Source organism: Hordeum vulgare, chromosome 5H (genome assembly GCF_904849725.1).
Source record: "Hordeum vulgare subsp. vulgare chromosome 5H, MorexV3_pseudomolecules_assembly, whole genome shotgun sequence".
Taxonomy (NCBI): Eukaryota; Viridiplantae; Streptophyta; class Magnoliopsida; order Poales; family Poaceae; genus Hordeum; species Hordeum vulgare.
The window spans coordinates 429582621-429599745 of record NC_058522.1 but is presented as its reverse complement, the minus strand read 5'-3'; positions in this window follow the sequence as shown (position 1 = coordinate 429599745).

The following is a 17125-nucleotide window of genomic DNA, read 5'->3' as shown; positions in this document are numbered from 1 at the left end:
CACTACATCAACCGCGTTCTCTAACGCTTCTGCTGTACGGTCTACAAGGGTACGTAGATCACTCATCCCCTCTCGTAGATGGGCATCACCATGATAGGTCTTCGTGCGTGTAGGAAATTTTTTGTTTCCCATGCGACGTTCCCCAACACAGTATTCATCTCAGCTGTTACCCTTGGAACCACTTTCTGAATTAGACTGTCGTCATCCCCCTGTAATTCGGTGGTAAAGAGAGTGGAGAAATACGCCGAGATGTGCTCGTGTATGTCGTCGAGATCCTCCACCCAGGCGCCATTAGAACTTCTGATTTTCATGATTGAGTTCCGCTTCTTCCTACCGTTAGCTGCTCGGTGAAAGAAACCCATGTTCTGGTCTCCTTTTGCAAGCCAGTCAGCTCTACCCCTCTGCATCCAATAAAGCTCCTCTTTCTCGAGCATCTCCTCGATCTCAATATGGAGTTTCTGCTGTTGGATTATTGCCTCATCAGTTAACGGTCCTGACAGTACAGAATTAAGCTCAGCTCGGAGCTTCCGTAGCTTCGCCCTTGGTCCCTTTAGTGTTTCTTTATCCCATCGAAGGAGGTCAGCACGCACCCCCGCAACTATGTCTACCAAGGGACCTAGGCCCTCGTTCTTCCTATTATTCCATGCCTCTTGGACTATGGTTTCCACACTTTCCTCTGCTAGCCATCGAGCCTCAAACTTCAGAGACCAGATCCCTTCCTCTGCTGTAGTATCGTGCTGTATTCCGTGTTAATGAGAATAGGACAATGATCCGATTTGTCACAATCGTCATTTGAAACACCGTAGTCCGGGAACATATCTGCCCACCGCACATTGCTCACTGCTCGATCCAGGCGCTCACGTATATTTCCCCGGTGCCAGGTAAAGATGTCACCCGCATAGCCTAGATCATCCAGCCCGCAATCGGTCAATGCATCGCTAAAACCCCGTAGACATCGAAGCGGTCGTGAGGTACCTCCTTCCTTCTCATAATTGTGCAGAATTTCATTGAAATCACCCGCTATGAGCCAGGGGAGACTTATCATCGCATGTAGCTGTCGTAAATAGTCCCAAGTGAGGTGTTTTCTTTCTCCACTGGGTTCACCATACAGACCCGTGAAGCGCCAACCGTCCGGAGTATGTTCATTGATCCGAATGTCGATGAAGTTTGTATGTACTTCCATCGACGTGACTCCCAAGATATTATGCCATAGCATCACTAAACAACCACTTCGTCCGTCGCTCTCCGAGACAGCCATTTGATCAAACCCCAGGCGTCTCATCAATTTCCCTGCCTTAGCTTTATTCAGATGTGCCTTAGACAAGAAAATCACATATGGTCTTGCTCGCCCGTGGATCCCCACAAGCGCACGCACTGCCGCAGGCTTCCGCAACCCACGACAGTTCCAGCATAGTAGTTTCATTGCGTCCGGTCGAGCTCCTTCTCGGAGCTCGCCGATATCCGATGACTAACATCCATGACAGTATTGCAGCCCGTCTTTGATCGCTTCGAGTCTTGTGAAGACACATCGTCCTCCTCCTCCCCATCTGCAGCAGGGTTAGGTCCAAGTTCCTCCATTGGTATCATTCCCACAACCGCGGCCTCCAGGAGGAGAGGTAGCTTGGAACTACTAGGTTCTGTAGCCGGCTCCTCGTACGTTAATCTCTTGCGGGATTTCTCACCTTCATACTTGTGCCCATCTCCAGTTTTATGGGGGCTACTAGCGTCATCCTGTAACTCCTTCACCGAGGGCCTCCCACTCTCAGCTCTACCCTGAGGATTAGGTTTACTTCCCGCAGTAGTGTTCTGTCTGGGCCCTTGAGATTGGCCTCCCGATCGGGGGGCAAGAATCCAGTCACCCCAGGCCATGGAGTCTTTATCATGCTTCCCATTACCATGCTCCAGGAAGGTATTGTTAGACAATGTATTGTTACGTATACACACGATAGTTGTATAAACCGTGTGTATCATGTCATAGGTGTGCGTAGGGTCGGTTGAGTTGAGGATAAGTGTTAGGATCAATCTAGGGTTTAGCATAACGCTCGACACCTCCCCAACTTTCCTGGTCAGGGATCGAACCACCAGCTCCTTCCTGTACATTGGAGGGAGATCAACTATCTGGATCCAAACTGCCAGTTTATCCAGAGCCACCTCATCAAATTTCGTAAAGCCATCGTATGGTTCGATCAAAACCCCATGGTCCCTGAAGAGCCAAGGTCCATCTTCCGTAATCCTCATCCAATCACCCAGACAGTTTACCGTGATCGAGAAGAGATTTTCTCCTAACGCGCTGAACGTGGAACCCTGTGCCAAGCTCCAGGCCATGCGCATACTCTCATAGAACGCCCCCGTGGAAAAGGGTTTATCGGTGTGTACTTTGGCAATCACCATGAACTCCGCTTCCCCTGTCTCATCTGGGAATTCCTCGTCAAAATTGAGATCGTCCTCCTCTCTCTCCTGCAGGTTTAGCTTCCCTATCAGATCATCCACCCCCATCGCCTTGTCCGCCATGGTCGTGCTATTCGCCGATGATTTCGAGCCTGAAGTCGCCATAGTCAGCGGAACCAACCCTAGCACATGGTATGTCCTACCCGAACTGGTGCGTCTATATGGATGCCCTTCAACTGCACCGAAGGGGGGTTGGAGTCGGATTACAATCGGGGAACCCTAGACGTTTTCGCCAGGGGAGGTAAACCCTAGGCGCTGCCGCCAGGGGAAAATTTTTTGGTGACGCGCGTGCACTTTTAATGTTTTCTGAAATAATAACGATCATCATCATCAATGGAAACTCGCTCCAACAGTTCGCAACTCCGAGCGGGCATTATGGACCAGTCTGTCAGGTATGTACTGTGGGCTCATCCAAAGTTCGGCTCCATGTTTGCCCCCTGTGGACATAATGGTCGTGTTATCAACTGAAAAGAAGATGGCAAGCCTGATGAGTGGGTTAGAGCAACTTCAACGGGCCGATTCAAACGGACGATGTTTTTGTCTGCTTTTTGTCCATTTGGGTCGGCCTTCCGTCCGGCGTTCGTCCTGTTTTAGATTTGGGTTGACAGTGTCCAACGCGTCGACCCATTTCATGTCCGAACACAATTTTTTAAAAAGGCCCGTGGCCATAGATCATGCCAGCGGCCATGTCTCATGCCAGCACCATGCCAGTACCGGCATACAATCACCACACAGTTCATGCTCGCGCACTCGTCAGCGGCCGACATATATGCGAGCACACAAAAAGGGGTGGGACTTGAGATCGACCATGCCATAGTGGCCCTGTGGTCATGCCAGCACACCTGCCGGCATACGAAAAAAGGCACGCGGCCATAGATCACTCCTCGTCAAACTTGAGCATGTTGGCCTGCGTCTTCTCGAACCACGACCTCTTCCTTGGTGACACGGTGTTGAGATCCACCTTCATGATCTCTATCCTAGTCATCGTGCTCTCGAGAGCCACTTCTTTCGCCTTGGTCTTGGCGTTGGCGGCCTCGATCTCTAGTATATTCGCTTGTTTCTCTGCCTCCATCTCAAGCATCTTGGCTTTCTTCTCCGCGTCCATCTCAAGCCTCCTCCTTTGAATCTCCATGAAGGCATTCATTTGCTATTGTTTGTAACACCGACGCTTCTCCTCCCTTGAGTCCTTCTTGCTCATCATGCCATCCACGCTTGTGATCAAGGCATTCGACGCCGCATCCCGCTTGTCCTCGCTCATCTGCCGCGCGTGTTTCCTCGCGCCTCCGGATGACGAGCCACCGGCCACCGATGTGGCATTGAGATTGATGGGCGCGGGCGTGGAAGGCGCCATCATGCTCACCTCCGGCGAGCACTCCCCGGAGAGGCGGGAGGCCTGCGGGTAGACGTGGAAGCCGGGTATCGGGGTGCAAGCCGACGCGCGGGGCGAGTCGGGCATCGCCATTTGAGGGAATGCGGATGAGCCGGTGCTGGCCGCGGCCACAGCGGCGTTGACGAGGCCGTGCTGGTTAGGGTTTAACCCTAGCATATAGAGCGCCTCCTTCGTTGCCACCGCGACGCGGGCATCGGTGACCTCCTGCTGCGTGGCGACGACGGCCGCTGCGATGGCTTCATCCCTCGCGCCCGCCGCGTGCTTGCGGCCCTTCCTCTTGGCTGACTCCCTTGCACGCTGTTCGGGCTTCAACGTCTTCTTCTGTTTGGGTGCGGCGGCGGTCTTGCGCTTGCCTTTCCTGGAGGGGCCGATCGTCATGCCGGACGAGGCGAGGGAGGCGAGGCCGGCGGTGGCGTCGAGGTCGTCGTCCATGGCGGGGGTGGGGCGGGAGCGCACGTATGCGGGAGGGTTTTTGAGGGAAATGTAGGGAAATGGTGGAGGCTGCCGCCGACCAGTGGCCCGTGGGGAGGAGAAGGCGAGCGCGCGCGTGTCCGTCCCGTGTCCGCGCGGACGCAAATCTGACTCAAAAATGGATCGGGAATGGGTCGGCAGGCGGACGTCAAACGGACGCGCGTCCATTTGGGTAGGCGCGTTGAGCCGACTTTTGTGTCCGCGTCAATCCAATCGGATGCCAGTGGACGAAATGGGTCGCCCCGTTGGAGTTGCTCTTAAAGCCCATACTTTCATGGAGCATAGATCCTCGGTCAACTCCGTTGGGCACGCGTTTCACGAGCTTGTGGTTCATCTGATGGGGATCATTTCAGTCTTGGATCGCTCTGCTGATGTATGGCACACTGCAAGCACATTTAGTGCGTGTTCAAAATATCTCCAGGTCTCACAACTCCACTTCGCACGAGGAGCTAGGTTTAAGCAACTCCGTACGATTGTTCTGCCGCTCCCTCCGTTCCGGGAGCTGTGGTTGTGGAGTCGAGAGGATCCGAACAGGGTGTTAGTAGGTGTTACCTCGATTGTCTGGGTCCAAGCAAAGGCCTCTGGTTCTCTGATTATTATCAGACCTTATGTTCATAAACTCACATCTGGTTGGTGTGACATTATAGTCGAAGTATGAAAGCTCACTAATGAATGTTGATGTGATAAGATGAAGGTCGTATTTTACCATCGAGAAACCATTTTGGTACCTTTATCATGTAGAGTGTTGCTTATGCATGTTATAGGAAGAAATTGGGACTGTTTGAGGTGTTTACCAATTTTTGTTTTGTTTTGCAAATGAGATAGTTAGCAAGCTGAGGGGACTTTTTGCGAAGATGTCAATATACGTCTTTCCTAAAGTTGAGAATAGACAAAGAGTTGAGTTTTTCCATTCTTATTTGAGGTTTAGAGTAGGTAGAGAAGGGAGGCTCGATTTTCTAGAAAATTAACCCAAATCTTAGTGCTAAAATTGGAGATTTGGAGCCTCCCTCACTTGTTGGCTTTCACCTTGTATCTGATTCATCTTTATAGTCGAAAATTGTTCGCCGCCACCCGTAGTCCTCCCCCCTAAGGGGTTTTCTTGTAAATCTTGTATCTCCCCTTGCCGCCCAAGTTCTTGCTTGCTGTTGATACTGTTTTTACGATGAGATTGTCATTGATACATATTGCTCAAGTTTTGCCATGTTGAAATTGGAGACATTGGCATACATGGGTCATTTGATATGTTTTGTCGATTATATTAAGTTAATGATGTTGTGTAAGCTGCTCTCGCGAGTATATTGATGTAGTCAAGACTGAATAGTGTGGTGCTTGTTGATTTCATAATATGATTATGTTGATAACTCCCCACCTTAATATGAACACGTTCATAAGGAGATTGACCCAATTTAAACGGGAAATTGGCTTTGTTTAAGAAAATACGCATAAAATACAAGAAAATCGAGTATAAGATTACAACACAACGAGAACAACAACCTCCTAAACTAGGGGACTAGATGATGCAACCCAGGTTATGTCGTATGCAAAATTACAAGGAACTAGCAATGAAGGGGGTGGGAGTGGGGGAAGGGTGGCTCCGGAGGCACCACATGAGACCTCCAAGTAAGTTAACGCCGAACTGCCGGTAAGGTGGAGCACAAGTAGTCATCATCAAGGAACTGTGCCAGAACTTTGTGGCGCATAGAATACTCAATGGAAGGGTGGCAATTGCCGAGAAAAGCAAAAATGCAGATAGCAATGACTAGCTCGTTGAGCATTAAACAAAGAATTTGCAGATTCTCCACAAGAATGGTGTTTATTGATCATGGGAGTGGGGGAGAAAGAAGGATAAGGACCGATATGATCTCTAGGTGTGCCACTACTGAAATCGTCCCTATAGAGAGATGAGGTGGTCATTTCGTAATGTGAAGTGTATGTGAAGAGTGTCGCAAAACTACGAGTTGATGACAACCAACATTACCAAATGACAGCAAGGAGGAGACTTTAGAAGAAACGCACAACAAGTGCAGATGCATTTACCACATATGGAAAGGGGATGAAAACAATGGCACCCGAATGTTTAATGGCTCACGAGGGTCGCCATTACCATGGTCGGACAGAGCTAACAAGGGATTTTGCCACCCCCCTGTCTTCTACCATTGCCAACAAACTAAGATCATCTTTTGCCTACACTCGGAGCACAAAACCGAAGAAAATTGGTATGCCCACACAAGACAACTGTCGTCGAGATGGCAACTCTGATATCGAGGAGGAGAGGTAGGACAATGCCACCATGGTGGACGTGGCGTACGAAGATGCTGCCGCTGATTGTAAGTTGATGTCGGCAAGTTTTTATTTTGAAAGTTAGCAGGAGAGCTGCTAAGATTCCATTCAGAAGTACGCCGACGACGAGAACTGCTCGGTTTATTGAAGGGAAACCGGGCAAACACTTGTACAAAAGGCAACCACACCTGGCTAAACTAGGACAACAACACACATGGCATACAAGGACGCCGGTAAAACAAAAAAGAAGAATATAGTACAGTGCATCCATTATAGTGTCATGCGTACATCATCCACCGCACCCGTTACCCGATGACTTCGAATTCATTGCAAGAATATAGAAGGGCACCCGCATCGAGCATGTTTGCCAAAATTGTGTTCTTCAAGCTCATAGACTTTAGAGAGGGATGACATGTGTGTAAGGAGGTAGATATGTTCTTCTCTAGTCATGGGAGGAGGACAAACAATACTTGTGTGACGCTCTACACATGTCAAGTGTGTTCATGTTGCCAACACGGCCGTGCAATGTCCATCCATGGGCAAGTACGTCATCGTAGACACATGACACTGCTGAAGCCCGGCCATCCACACAACCACATACCAGGTGTGACCACCATAAACCTCTCCAACATAATGCTTCCAACAAAGTAAGGCAGTCAGGCACACCTCATTTCCGATCCAATAAGGCACATCAAGGTTTTCACTTGGAGAAAGGATCACCAAAGAAGGGCGGTGGATCTCCTCAGTGATGCCTCCTAGAAGGAAAACAACATCCGTAGATGGTGCAATCACAAGCCTTAAGCGACACTTTCGTGTGGAAAATCCACACCCAACCACACCATCAGCCACCCGCACTACACCCAACTATTGGAATTATGCCCTAGAGGCAATAATAAATATAGTTATTATTATAATTCCTGTATCAAGATAATTGTTTATTATCCATGCTATAGTTGTATTGAATGAAGACTCATTTACATGTGTGGATACATAGACAAAACACTGTCCCTAGCAAGCCTCTAGTTGGCTAGCCAGTTGATCAAAGATAGTCAGTGTCTTCTGATTATGAACAAGGTGTTGTTGCTTGATAACTGGATCACGTCATTAGGAGAATCACGTGATGGACTAGACCCAAACTAATAGACGTAGCATGTTGATCGTGTCATTTTGTTGCTACTGTTTTCTGCATGTCAAGTATTTGTTCCTATGACCATGAGATCATATAACTCACTGACACCGGAGGAATACTTCGTGTGTATCAAACGTCGCAACGTAACTGGGTGACTATAAAGATGCTCTACAGGTATCTCTTAAGGTGTTAGTTGAGTTAGTATGGATCAAGACTGGGATTTGTCACTCCGTGTGACGGAGAGGTATCTCGGGGCCCACTCGGTAATACAACATCACACACAAGCCTTGCAAGAAATGTAATTTAGTGTAAGTTGCGGGATCTTGTATTATGCAACGAGTAAAGAGACTTGCCGGTAAACGAGATTGAAATAGGTATGCGGATACTGACGATCGAATCTCGGGCAAGTAACATACCGAAGGACAAAGGGAATGACATACGGGATTATATGAATCCTTGGCACTGAGGTTCAAACGATAAGATCTTCGTAGAATATGTAGGATCCAATATGGGCATCCAGGTCCCGCTATTGGATATTGACCGAGGAGTCTCTCGGGTCATGTCTACATAGTTCTCGAACCCGCAGGGTCTGCACACTTAAGGTTCGACGTTGTTTTATGCGTATTTGAGTTATATGGTTGGTTACCGAATGTTGTTCGGAGTCCCGGATGAGATCACGGACGTCACGAGGGTTTCCGGAATGGTCCGGAAACGAAGATTGATATATAGGATGACCTCATTTGATTACCGGAAGGTTTTCGGAGTTACCGGGAATGTACCGGGAATGACGAATGGGTTCCGGGAGTTCACCGGGGGGGGGGGGGGGGCAACCCACCCCGGGGAAGCCCATAGGCCTTGAGGGTGGCGCACCAGCCCTTAGTGGGCTGGTGGGACAGCCCAAAAGGGGCCCTATGCGCATTGGAAGAAAAATCAAAGAGAAAAAAAGGAGGAGGTGGGAAGGGAAGGAAGGACTCCCACCCACCAAACCAAGTCCAACTCGGTTTGGGGGGGGGGGGACCTTCCCCCCTTGGCTCGGCCGACCCCCTTGGGGCTCCTTGAGCCCCAAGGCAAGGTCCCCTCCCTCCCACCTATATATACGGAGGTTTTAGGGCTGATTTGAGACGACTTTTTCACGGCAGCCCGACCACATACCTCCACGGTTTTTCCTCTAGATCGCGTTTCTGCGGAGCTCGAGCGGAGCCCTGCTGAGACAAGGTCATCACCAACCTCCGGAGCGCCGTCACGCTGCCGGAGAACTCTTCTACCTCTCCGTCTCTCTTGCTGGATCAAGAAGGCCGAGATCATCGTCGAGCTGTACGTGTGCTGAACGCGGAGGTGCCTTCCGTTCGGTACTAGATCGTGGGACTGATCGCGGAATTGTTCGCGGGGCGGATCGAGGGACGTGAGGACGTTCCACTACATCAACCGCGTTCACTAACGCTTCTGCTGTATGTTCTACAAGGGTACGTAGATCACTCATCCCCTCTCGTAGATGGACATCACCATGATAGGTCTTCGTGCGCGTAGGAAATTTTTTGTTTCCCATGCGACGTTCCCAACAGTGGCATCATGAGCGAGGTTCATGCGTAGATGTCTTCTTGAGTAGAACACAAAAGTTTTTGTGGGCGGTGATGTGCGTTTTGCTGCCCTCGTTAGTCTTTTCTTGATTCCGCGGTATTGTTGGATTGAAGCGGCTTGGACCGACATTACTCGTACGCTTACGAGAGACTGGTTTCATCGCTACGAGTAACCCCGTTGCTCAAAGATGACTGGCAAGTGTCGGTTTCTCCAACTTTAGTTGAATCGGATTTGACCGAGGAGGTCCTTGGATGAGGTTAAATAGCAACTCATATATCTCCGTTGTGGTGTTTGCGTAAGTAAGATGCGATCCTACTAGATACCCGTGGTCACCACGTAAAACATGCAACAACAAAATTAGAGGACGTCTAACTTGTTTTTGCAGGGTATGCTTGTGATGTGATATGGCCAACGATGTGATGTGATATATTGGATGTATGAGATGATCATGTTGTAATAGATAATATCGACTTGCACGTCGATGGTACGGCAACCGGCAGGAGCCATAGGGTTGTCTTTATACTAACGTTTGTGCTTGCAGATGCGTTTACTATTTTGCTAGGATGTAGCTTTAGTAGTAATAGCATGAGTAGCACGACAACCCCGATGGCAACACGTTGATGGAGATCATGGTGTGGCGCCGGTGACAAGAAGATCGTGCCGGTGCTTTGGTGATGGAGATCAAGAAGCACGTGATGATGGCCATATCATGTCACTTATGAATTGCATGTGATGTTAATCCTTTTATGCACCTTATTTTGCTTAGGACGACTGTAGCATTATGAGGTGATCTCTCACTAAAATTTCAAGACAAAATTGTGTTCTCCCCGACTGTGCACCGTTGCTACAGTTCGTCGTTTCGAGACACCACGTGATGATCGGGTGTGATAGACTCAACGTTCACATACAACGGGTGCAAAACAGTTGCGCACGCGGAACACTCGGGTTAAGCTTGACAAGCCTAGCATGTGCAGACATGGCCTCGGAACACATGAGACCGAAAGGTCGATCATGAATCATATAGATGATATGATTAGCATAGGGATGCTTACCACTGAAACTATACTCAACTCTCGTGATGATCGGACTTGAGCTAGTGTAAGTGGATCATGAACCACTCAAATGACTAGAGAGATGTACTTTTTGAGTGGGAGTTTTGCGAATAATTTGATTAAGTTAAACTCTAATTATCTTGAACATAGTCTAAGTCCACTTTGAATATATTTGTGTTGTAGATCATGGCTCACGCGACAGTCTCCCTGATTTTTAATACGTTCCTAGAGAAAGCTAAGTTGAAAGATGATGGAAGCAACTTTGTAGACTGGGCTCGTAATCTTAAGCTAATCTTACAAGCTGGGAAGAAGGATTATGTCCTTAATGCTGCGCTAGGAGATGAACCCCCGCTACGGCTGATCAGGATGTTAAGAACGCTTGGTTAGCACGTAAGGAGGACTACTCAGTAGTTCAATGTGCAGTCTTGTATGGCTTAGAACCGGGACTTCAACGTCGCTTTGAGCATCATGGAGCATTTGAGATGTTCCAGGAGTTGAAGTTTATCTTTCAGAAGAACGCCCGGATCGAGAGGTATGAGACCTCCGATAAATTCTATGCTTGCAAGATGGAGGAAAACTCGTCTGTCAGTGAACATGTGCTCAAAATGTCTGGGTACTCAAACCTTCTAGCTGAGCTGGGGATTGAACTCCCGCAAGAGGCCATCACTAACAGAATCCTTCAATCACTGCCGCCAAGCTATAAAGGCTTTGTGTTGAACTACAACATGCAAGGGATGAACAAGTCTCCCGGCGAGTTGTTTGCGATGCTGAAAGTCGCAGAGTCTGAACTCCGTAAAGAGCATCAAGTGTTGATGGTGAATAAGACCACTAGTTTCAAGAGAAACGGCAAAGGCAAGAAGGGTAATTCAAAGAAGAGCGGCAAGCCTGTTGCCAATCCGACGAAGAAACCCAAAGCTGGACCTAAGCCTGAAACGGAGTGTTACTATTGCAAGGGTATGGGTCACTGGAAGCGCAATTGCCCCAAGTATCTGGCAGATAAGAAGGTGGCCAAAGAAAAATCAGGTATATTTGATATACATGTTATTGATGTGTACTTAACCGGCTCTCGTAGTAGTGCCTGGGTATTCGATACCGGTTCTGTTGCTCATATTTGCAACTTGAAACAGGAACTGCGGAATAGACGAAGGGTGGCGAAAGATGAAGTGACGATGCACGTAGGAAATGGTTCCAAGGTTGATGCAATCGCCGTCGGCACAGTTTCACTTCAGTTACCATCAGGATTAGTTATGAACTTAAATCATTGTTATTTAGTGCCTGCGTTGAGCATGAACATTATATCTGGATCTTGTTTATTGCGAGACGGTTACTCTTTTAAGTCAGAGAATAATGGTTGTTCTATTTCTATGAGTAACATCTTTTATGGTCATGCACCCAATGTGAGAGGATTGTTCATATTGAATCTTGATAGCGATGCACAGATACATAACGTTGAGACCAAAAGAATTAGAGTTAACAATGATAGCGCCATATTTTTGTGGCACTGCCGCTTAGGTCATATTGGTGTAAAGCGCATGAAGAAACTCCATGCTGATGGACTTTTGGAGTCACTTGACTTTGATTCACTTGACACGTGCGAACCATGCCTCATGGGCAAGATGACTAAGACTCCGTTCTCCGGAACAATGGAGCGTGCAAGTGACTTGTTGGAAATCATACATACCGATGTGTTTGGTCCGATGAGCGTGGAGGCACGCGGCGGATATCGTTATTTTCTCACCTTCACTGACGATTTGAGTAGATATGGTTATGTCTACTTGATGAAACACAAGTCTGAAACATTTGAAAAGTTCAAGCAATTTCAGAGTGAAGTTGAAAATCATCGTAACAAGAAGATCAAGTTCCTACGGTCTGATCGTGGGGGTGAATATCTGAGTTTCGAGTTTGATTCTCACTTAAGACAATGTGGAATTGTTTCACAGTTAACACCGCCTGGAACACCACAGCGTAATGGTGTGTCCGAACGTCGTAATCGTACTTTATTAGAGATGGTGCGATCTATGATGTCCCTTACCGATTTGCCGTTATCGTTTTGGGGTTATGCATTAGAAACAACTGCATTCACTTTAAATAGGGCACCATCAAAATCCGTTGAGACGATGCCGTATGAACTATGGTATGGCAAAAGGCCAAAGTTGTCGTTTCTTAAAGTTTGGGGATGTGATGCTTATGTCAAAAAGCTTCAGCCTGAAAAGCTGGAACCCAAAGCGGAAACATGTGTCTTCATAGGTTACCCGAAAGAGACAGTTGGGTACACCTTCTATCTCAAATCCGAGGGCAAAGTGTTTGTTGCTAAAAATGGAGCTTTTCTTGAGAAGGAGTTTCTCTCGAGAGAATTGAGTGGGAGGAAGATAGAACTTGACGAGGTTGTCGAACCTCTCATCCCTCTGGATGGTGGCGCAGGGCAAGGGGAAACCTCTGTCGTTGCGACGCCGGTTGAGGAGGAAGTTAATGATAATGATCATCAAACTCCGGTTCAAGTTTCTGTCGAACCACGCAGGTCGACGAGACCACGTGCTGATCCAGAGTGGTACGGTAATCCCATCTTATCAATCATGTTGTTGGACAACAATGAACCTGCAAATTATGAAGAAGCAATGGTGGGCCCAGATTCCAACAAATGGCTAGAAGCCATGAAGTCCGAGATAGGATCCATGTATGAGAACAAAGTGTGGACTTTGGAGGTACTGCCTGAGGGCCGCAAGGCTATTCAGAACAAATGGATCTTTAAGAGGAAGACGGACGCTGACGGCAATGTGACCGTTTATAAAGCTCGACTTGTGGCAAAGGGTTTTTCACAAGTTCAAGGAGTTGACTACGATGAGACATTCTCACCCGTAGCGATGCTTAAGTCCGTCAGAATCATGTTAGCAATAGCTGCATTTTTCGATTATGAAATCTGGCAGATGGATGTCAAAACGGCATTCCTTAACGGTTTCCTTAAGGAAGAATTGTATATGATGCAACCCGAAGGTTTTGTCGATCCTAAGAATGCTAACAAAGTGTGCAAGCTCCAGCGATCCATTTATGGACTGGTGCAAGCATCTCGGAGTTGGAACAAACGCTTTGATGAGGTGATCAAAGCATTTGGGTTTATACAAGTGGTTGGAGAATCTTGTATTTACAAGAAAGTGAGTGGGAGCTCTGTGGCGTTTCTAATATTATATGTGGATGACATATTGCTGATTGGAAACAACGTAGAGTTTTTGGAGAGCATAAAGGATTACTTGAACAAAAGATTCTCTATGAAGGACCTAGGAGAAGCTGCTTACATTCTAGGCATTAAGATCTACTGGGATAGATCAAAACGCCTAATAGGACTTTCACAAAGCACATACCTTGATAAAGTTTTGAAGAGGTTCAAAATGGAACAGTCCAAGAAAGGGTTCTTGGCAGTTTTACAAGGTACGAGATTGAGTAAGACTCAGTGCCCAGCAACTGATGAGGATAGAGAGCATATGCGCACCGTCCCCTATGCTTCAGCCATAGGTTCTATCATGTATGCAATGCTGTGCACTAGACCGGACGTTAGCCTGGCCATAAGTATGGCAGGTAGGTTCCAGAGTAATCCAGGAGTGGATCACTGGACGGCGGTCAAGAATATCCTGAAGTACCTGAAAAGGACTAAGGAGATGTTTCTCGTGTATGGAGGTGACGAAGAGCTCGCCGTAAAAGGTTACGTCGATGCAAGCTTTGACACAGATCCGGACGACTCTAAGTCGCAAACCGGATACGTATTTATTCTTAATGGGGGTGCAGTAAGCTGGTGCAGTTCCAAGCAAAGCGTCGTAGCAGATTCTACATGTGAAGCAGAGTACATGGCTGCCTCGGAGGCAGCTAAGGAGGGTGTCTGGATGAAGCAGTTCATGACGGATCTTGGAGTGGTGCCAAGCGCACTGAATCCAATAACCTTGTTCTGTGACAACACGGGTGCCATTGCCTTAGCAAAGGAACCACGGTTTCACAAGAAGTCCAGACACATCAAACGAATCTGAATGTATGCAAAGTGCACACGGATCTGAATGTAGCAGACCCGCAACCTCATCCGCAACTACGTCGAAGGAGAGGACGTAAATATATGCAAAGTGCACACGGATCTGAATGTAGCAGACCCGCTGACTAAACCTCTTCCACGGCCAAAGCATGATCAACACCAGAACTGTATGGGTGTTAGATTCATTACAATGTAATTCGCATGATGATGTGAGGGCTAGATTATTGACTCTAGTGCAAGTGGGAGACTGTTGGAATTATGCCCTAGAGGCAATAATAAATATAGTTATTATTATAATTCCTGTATCAAGATAATCGTTTAGTATCCATGCTATAATTGTATTGAATGAAGACTCATTTACATGTGTGGATACATAGACAAAACACTGTCCCTAGCAAGCCTCTAGTTGGCTAGCCAGTTGATCAAAGATAGTCAGTGTCTTCTGATTATGAACAAGGTGTTGTTGCTTGATAACTGGATCACGTCATTAGGAGAATCACGTGATGGACTAGACCCAAACTAATAGATGTAGCATGTTGATCGTGTCATTTTGTTGCTACTGTTTTATGCGTGTCAAGTATTTGTTCCTATGACCATGAGATCATATAACTCACTGACACCGGAGGAATACTTTGTGTGTATCAAACGTCGCAACGTAACTGGATGACTATAAAGATGCTCTACAGGTATCTCCGAAGGTGTTAGTTGAGTTAGTATGGATCAAGACTGGGATTTGTCACTCCGTGTGACGGAGAGGTATCTCGGGGCCCACTCGGTAATACAACATCACACACAAGCCTTGCAAGCAATGTAACTTAGTGTAAGTTGCGGGATCTTGTATTACGGAACGAGTAAAGAGACTTGCCGGTAAACGAGATTGAAATAGGTATGCGGATACTGACGATCGAATCTCGGGCAAGTAACATACCGAAGGACAAAGGGAATGACATACGGGATTATATGAATCCTTGGCACTGAGGTTCAAACGATAAGATCTTCGTAGAATATGTAGGATCCAATATGGGCATCCAGGTCCCGCTATTGGATATTGACCGAGGAGTCTCTCGGGTCATGTCTACATAGTTCTCGAACCCGCAGGGTCTGCACACTTAAGGTTCGACGTTGTTTTATGCGTATTTGAGTTATATGGTTGGTTACCGAATGTTGTTCGGAGTCCCGGATGAGATCACGGACATCACGAGGGTTTCCGGAATGGTCCGGAAACGAAGATTGATATATAGGATGACCTCATTTGATTACCGGAAGGTTTTCGGAGTTACCGGGAATGTACCGGGAATGACGAATGGGTTCCGGGAGTTCAACGGGGGGGGGGGGGGGGGGGGCAACCCACCCCGGGGAAGCCCATAGGCCTTGAGGGTGGCGCACCAGCCCTTAGTGGGCTGGTGGGACAGCCCAAAAGGGGCCCTATGCGCATTGGAAGAAAAATCAAAGAGAAAAAAAATAGGAGGTGGGAAGGGAAGGAAGGACTCCCACCCACCAAACCAAGTCCAACTCGGTTTGGGGGGGGGGACCTTCCCCCCTTGGCTCGGCCGACCCCCTTGGGGCTCCTTGAGCCCCAAGGCAAGGTCCCCTCCCTCCCACCTATATATACAGAGGTTTTAGGGCTGATTTGAGACGACTTTTTCACGGCAGCCCGACCACATACCTCCACGGTTTTTCCTCTAGATCGCGTTTCTGCGGAGCTCGGGCGGAGCCCTGCTGAGACAAGGTCATCACCAACCTCCGGAGCGCCGTCACGCTGCCGGAGAACTCTTCTACCTCTCCGTCTCTCTTGCTGGATCAAGAAGGCCGAGATCATCGTCGAGCTGTACGTGTGCTGAACGCGGAGGTGCCGTCCGTTCGGTACTAGATCGTGGGACTGATCGCGGGATTATTCGCGGGGCGGATCGAGGGACGTGAGGACGTTCCACTACATCAACCGCGTTCACTAACGCTTCTGCTGTACGGTCTACAAGGGTACGTAGATCACTCATCCCTCTCGTAGATGGACATCACCATGATAGGTCTTCGTGCGCGTAGGAAATTTTTTGTTTCCCATGCGACGTTCCCCAACACCAACCTCACGCTGCCCTAGCACCTTAGAGTGCCCTAAGAGGGATTGCATGCGCCAACACACACATGGATATCCCAGATCGGGCTGCCCGTGTGCCCGCAGCTGCCACTACACGCACACAGAGTCGTGGCAGCAACCCCTCGCGTGGGACTCCACCGCACAAGACCTCCTATTGGGCGTGTACGGCCCTGAGAGGAGTGGTAGCACGCAACCCGCACCCGTTTGGGCCGGCCCATATCCAAGCGCCCTATTTTTCTTGTTTTTTCTAGTTTTTATTTTTTATTTAAATAATTTGCGGTTATAAAAAGTTTCGGAATTTAAAAAATGTGCAGTTAGAACATAAAAATCCATAAATCATAAAATTGTTTGACAACTAAAAGAAAATTTGTGATTTCTAAAAATGTTCATGAATTCAAAGATGTTCACGATTTAAAAGCCATGTTCAGAAATTCAAAAAATGTTCACGGTTTAAGGGAATGTTCATAATTTTGTAAAAAATGTTCATCAAATTAGAAAAATGTTAATGGTTTCAAAAAAATATTCATGATTTTTAAAAATCGTTTGCGAATTCAAAAACATTTCACGTTAAATAGAATGTTCATGAATACAGAAAATGTTCCAAATTTCAAAAAAATATCCATGAATTTCAAAATTGTTCCTGACTTTTAGTATAATTTTAGAAAATGTTTAC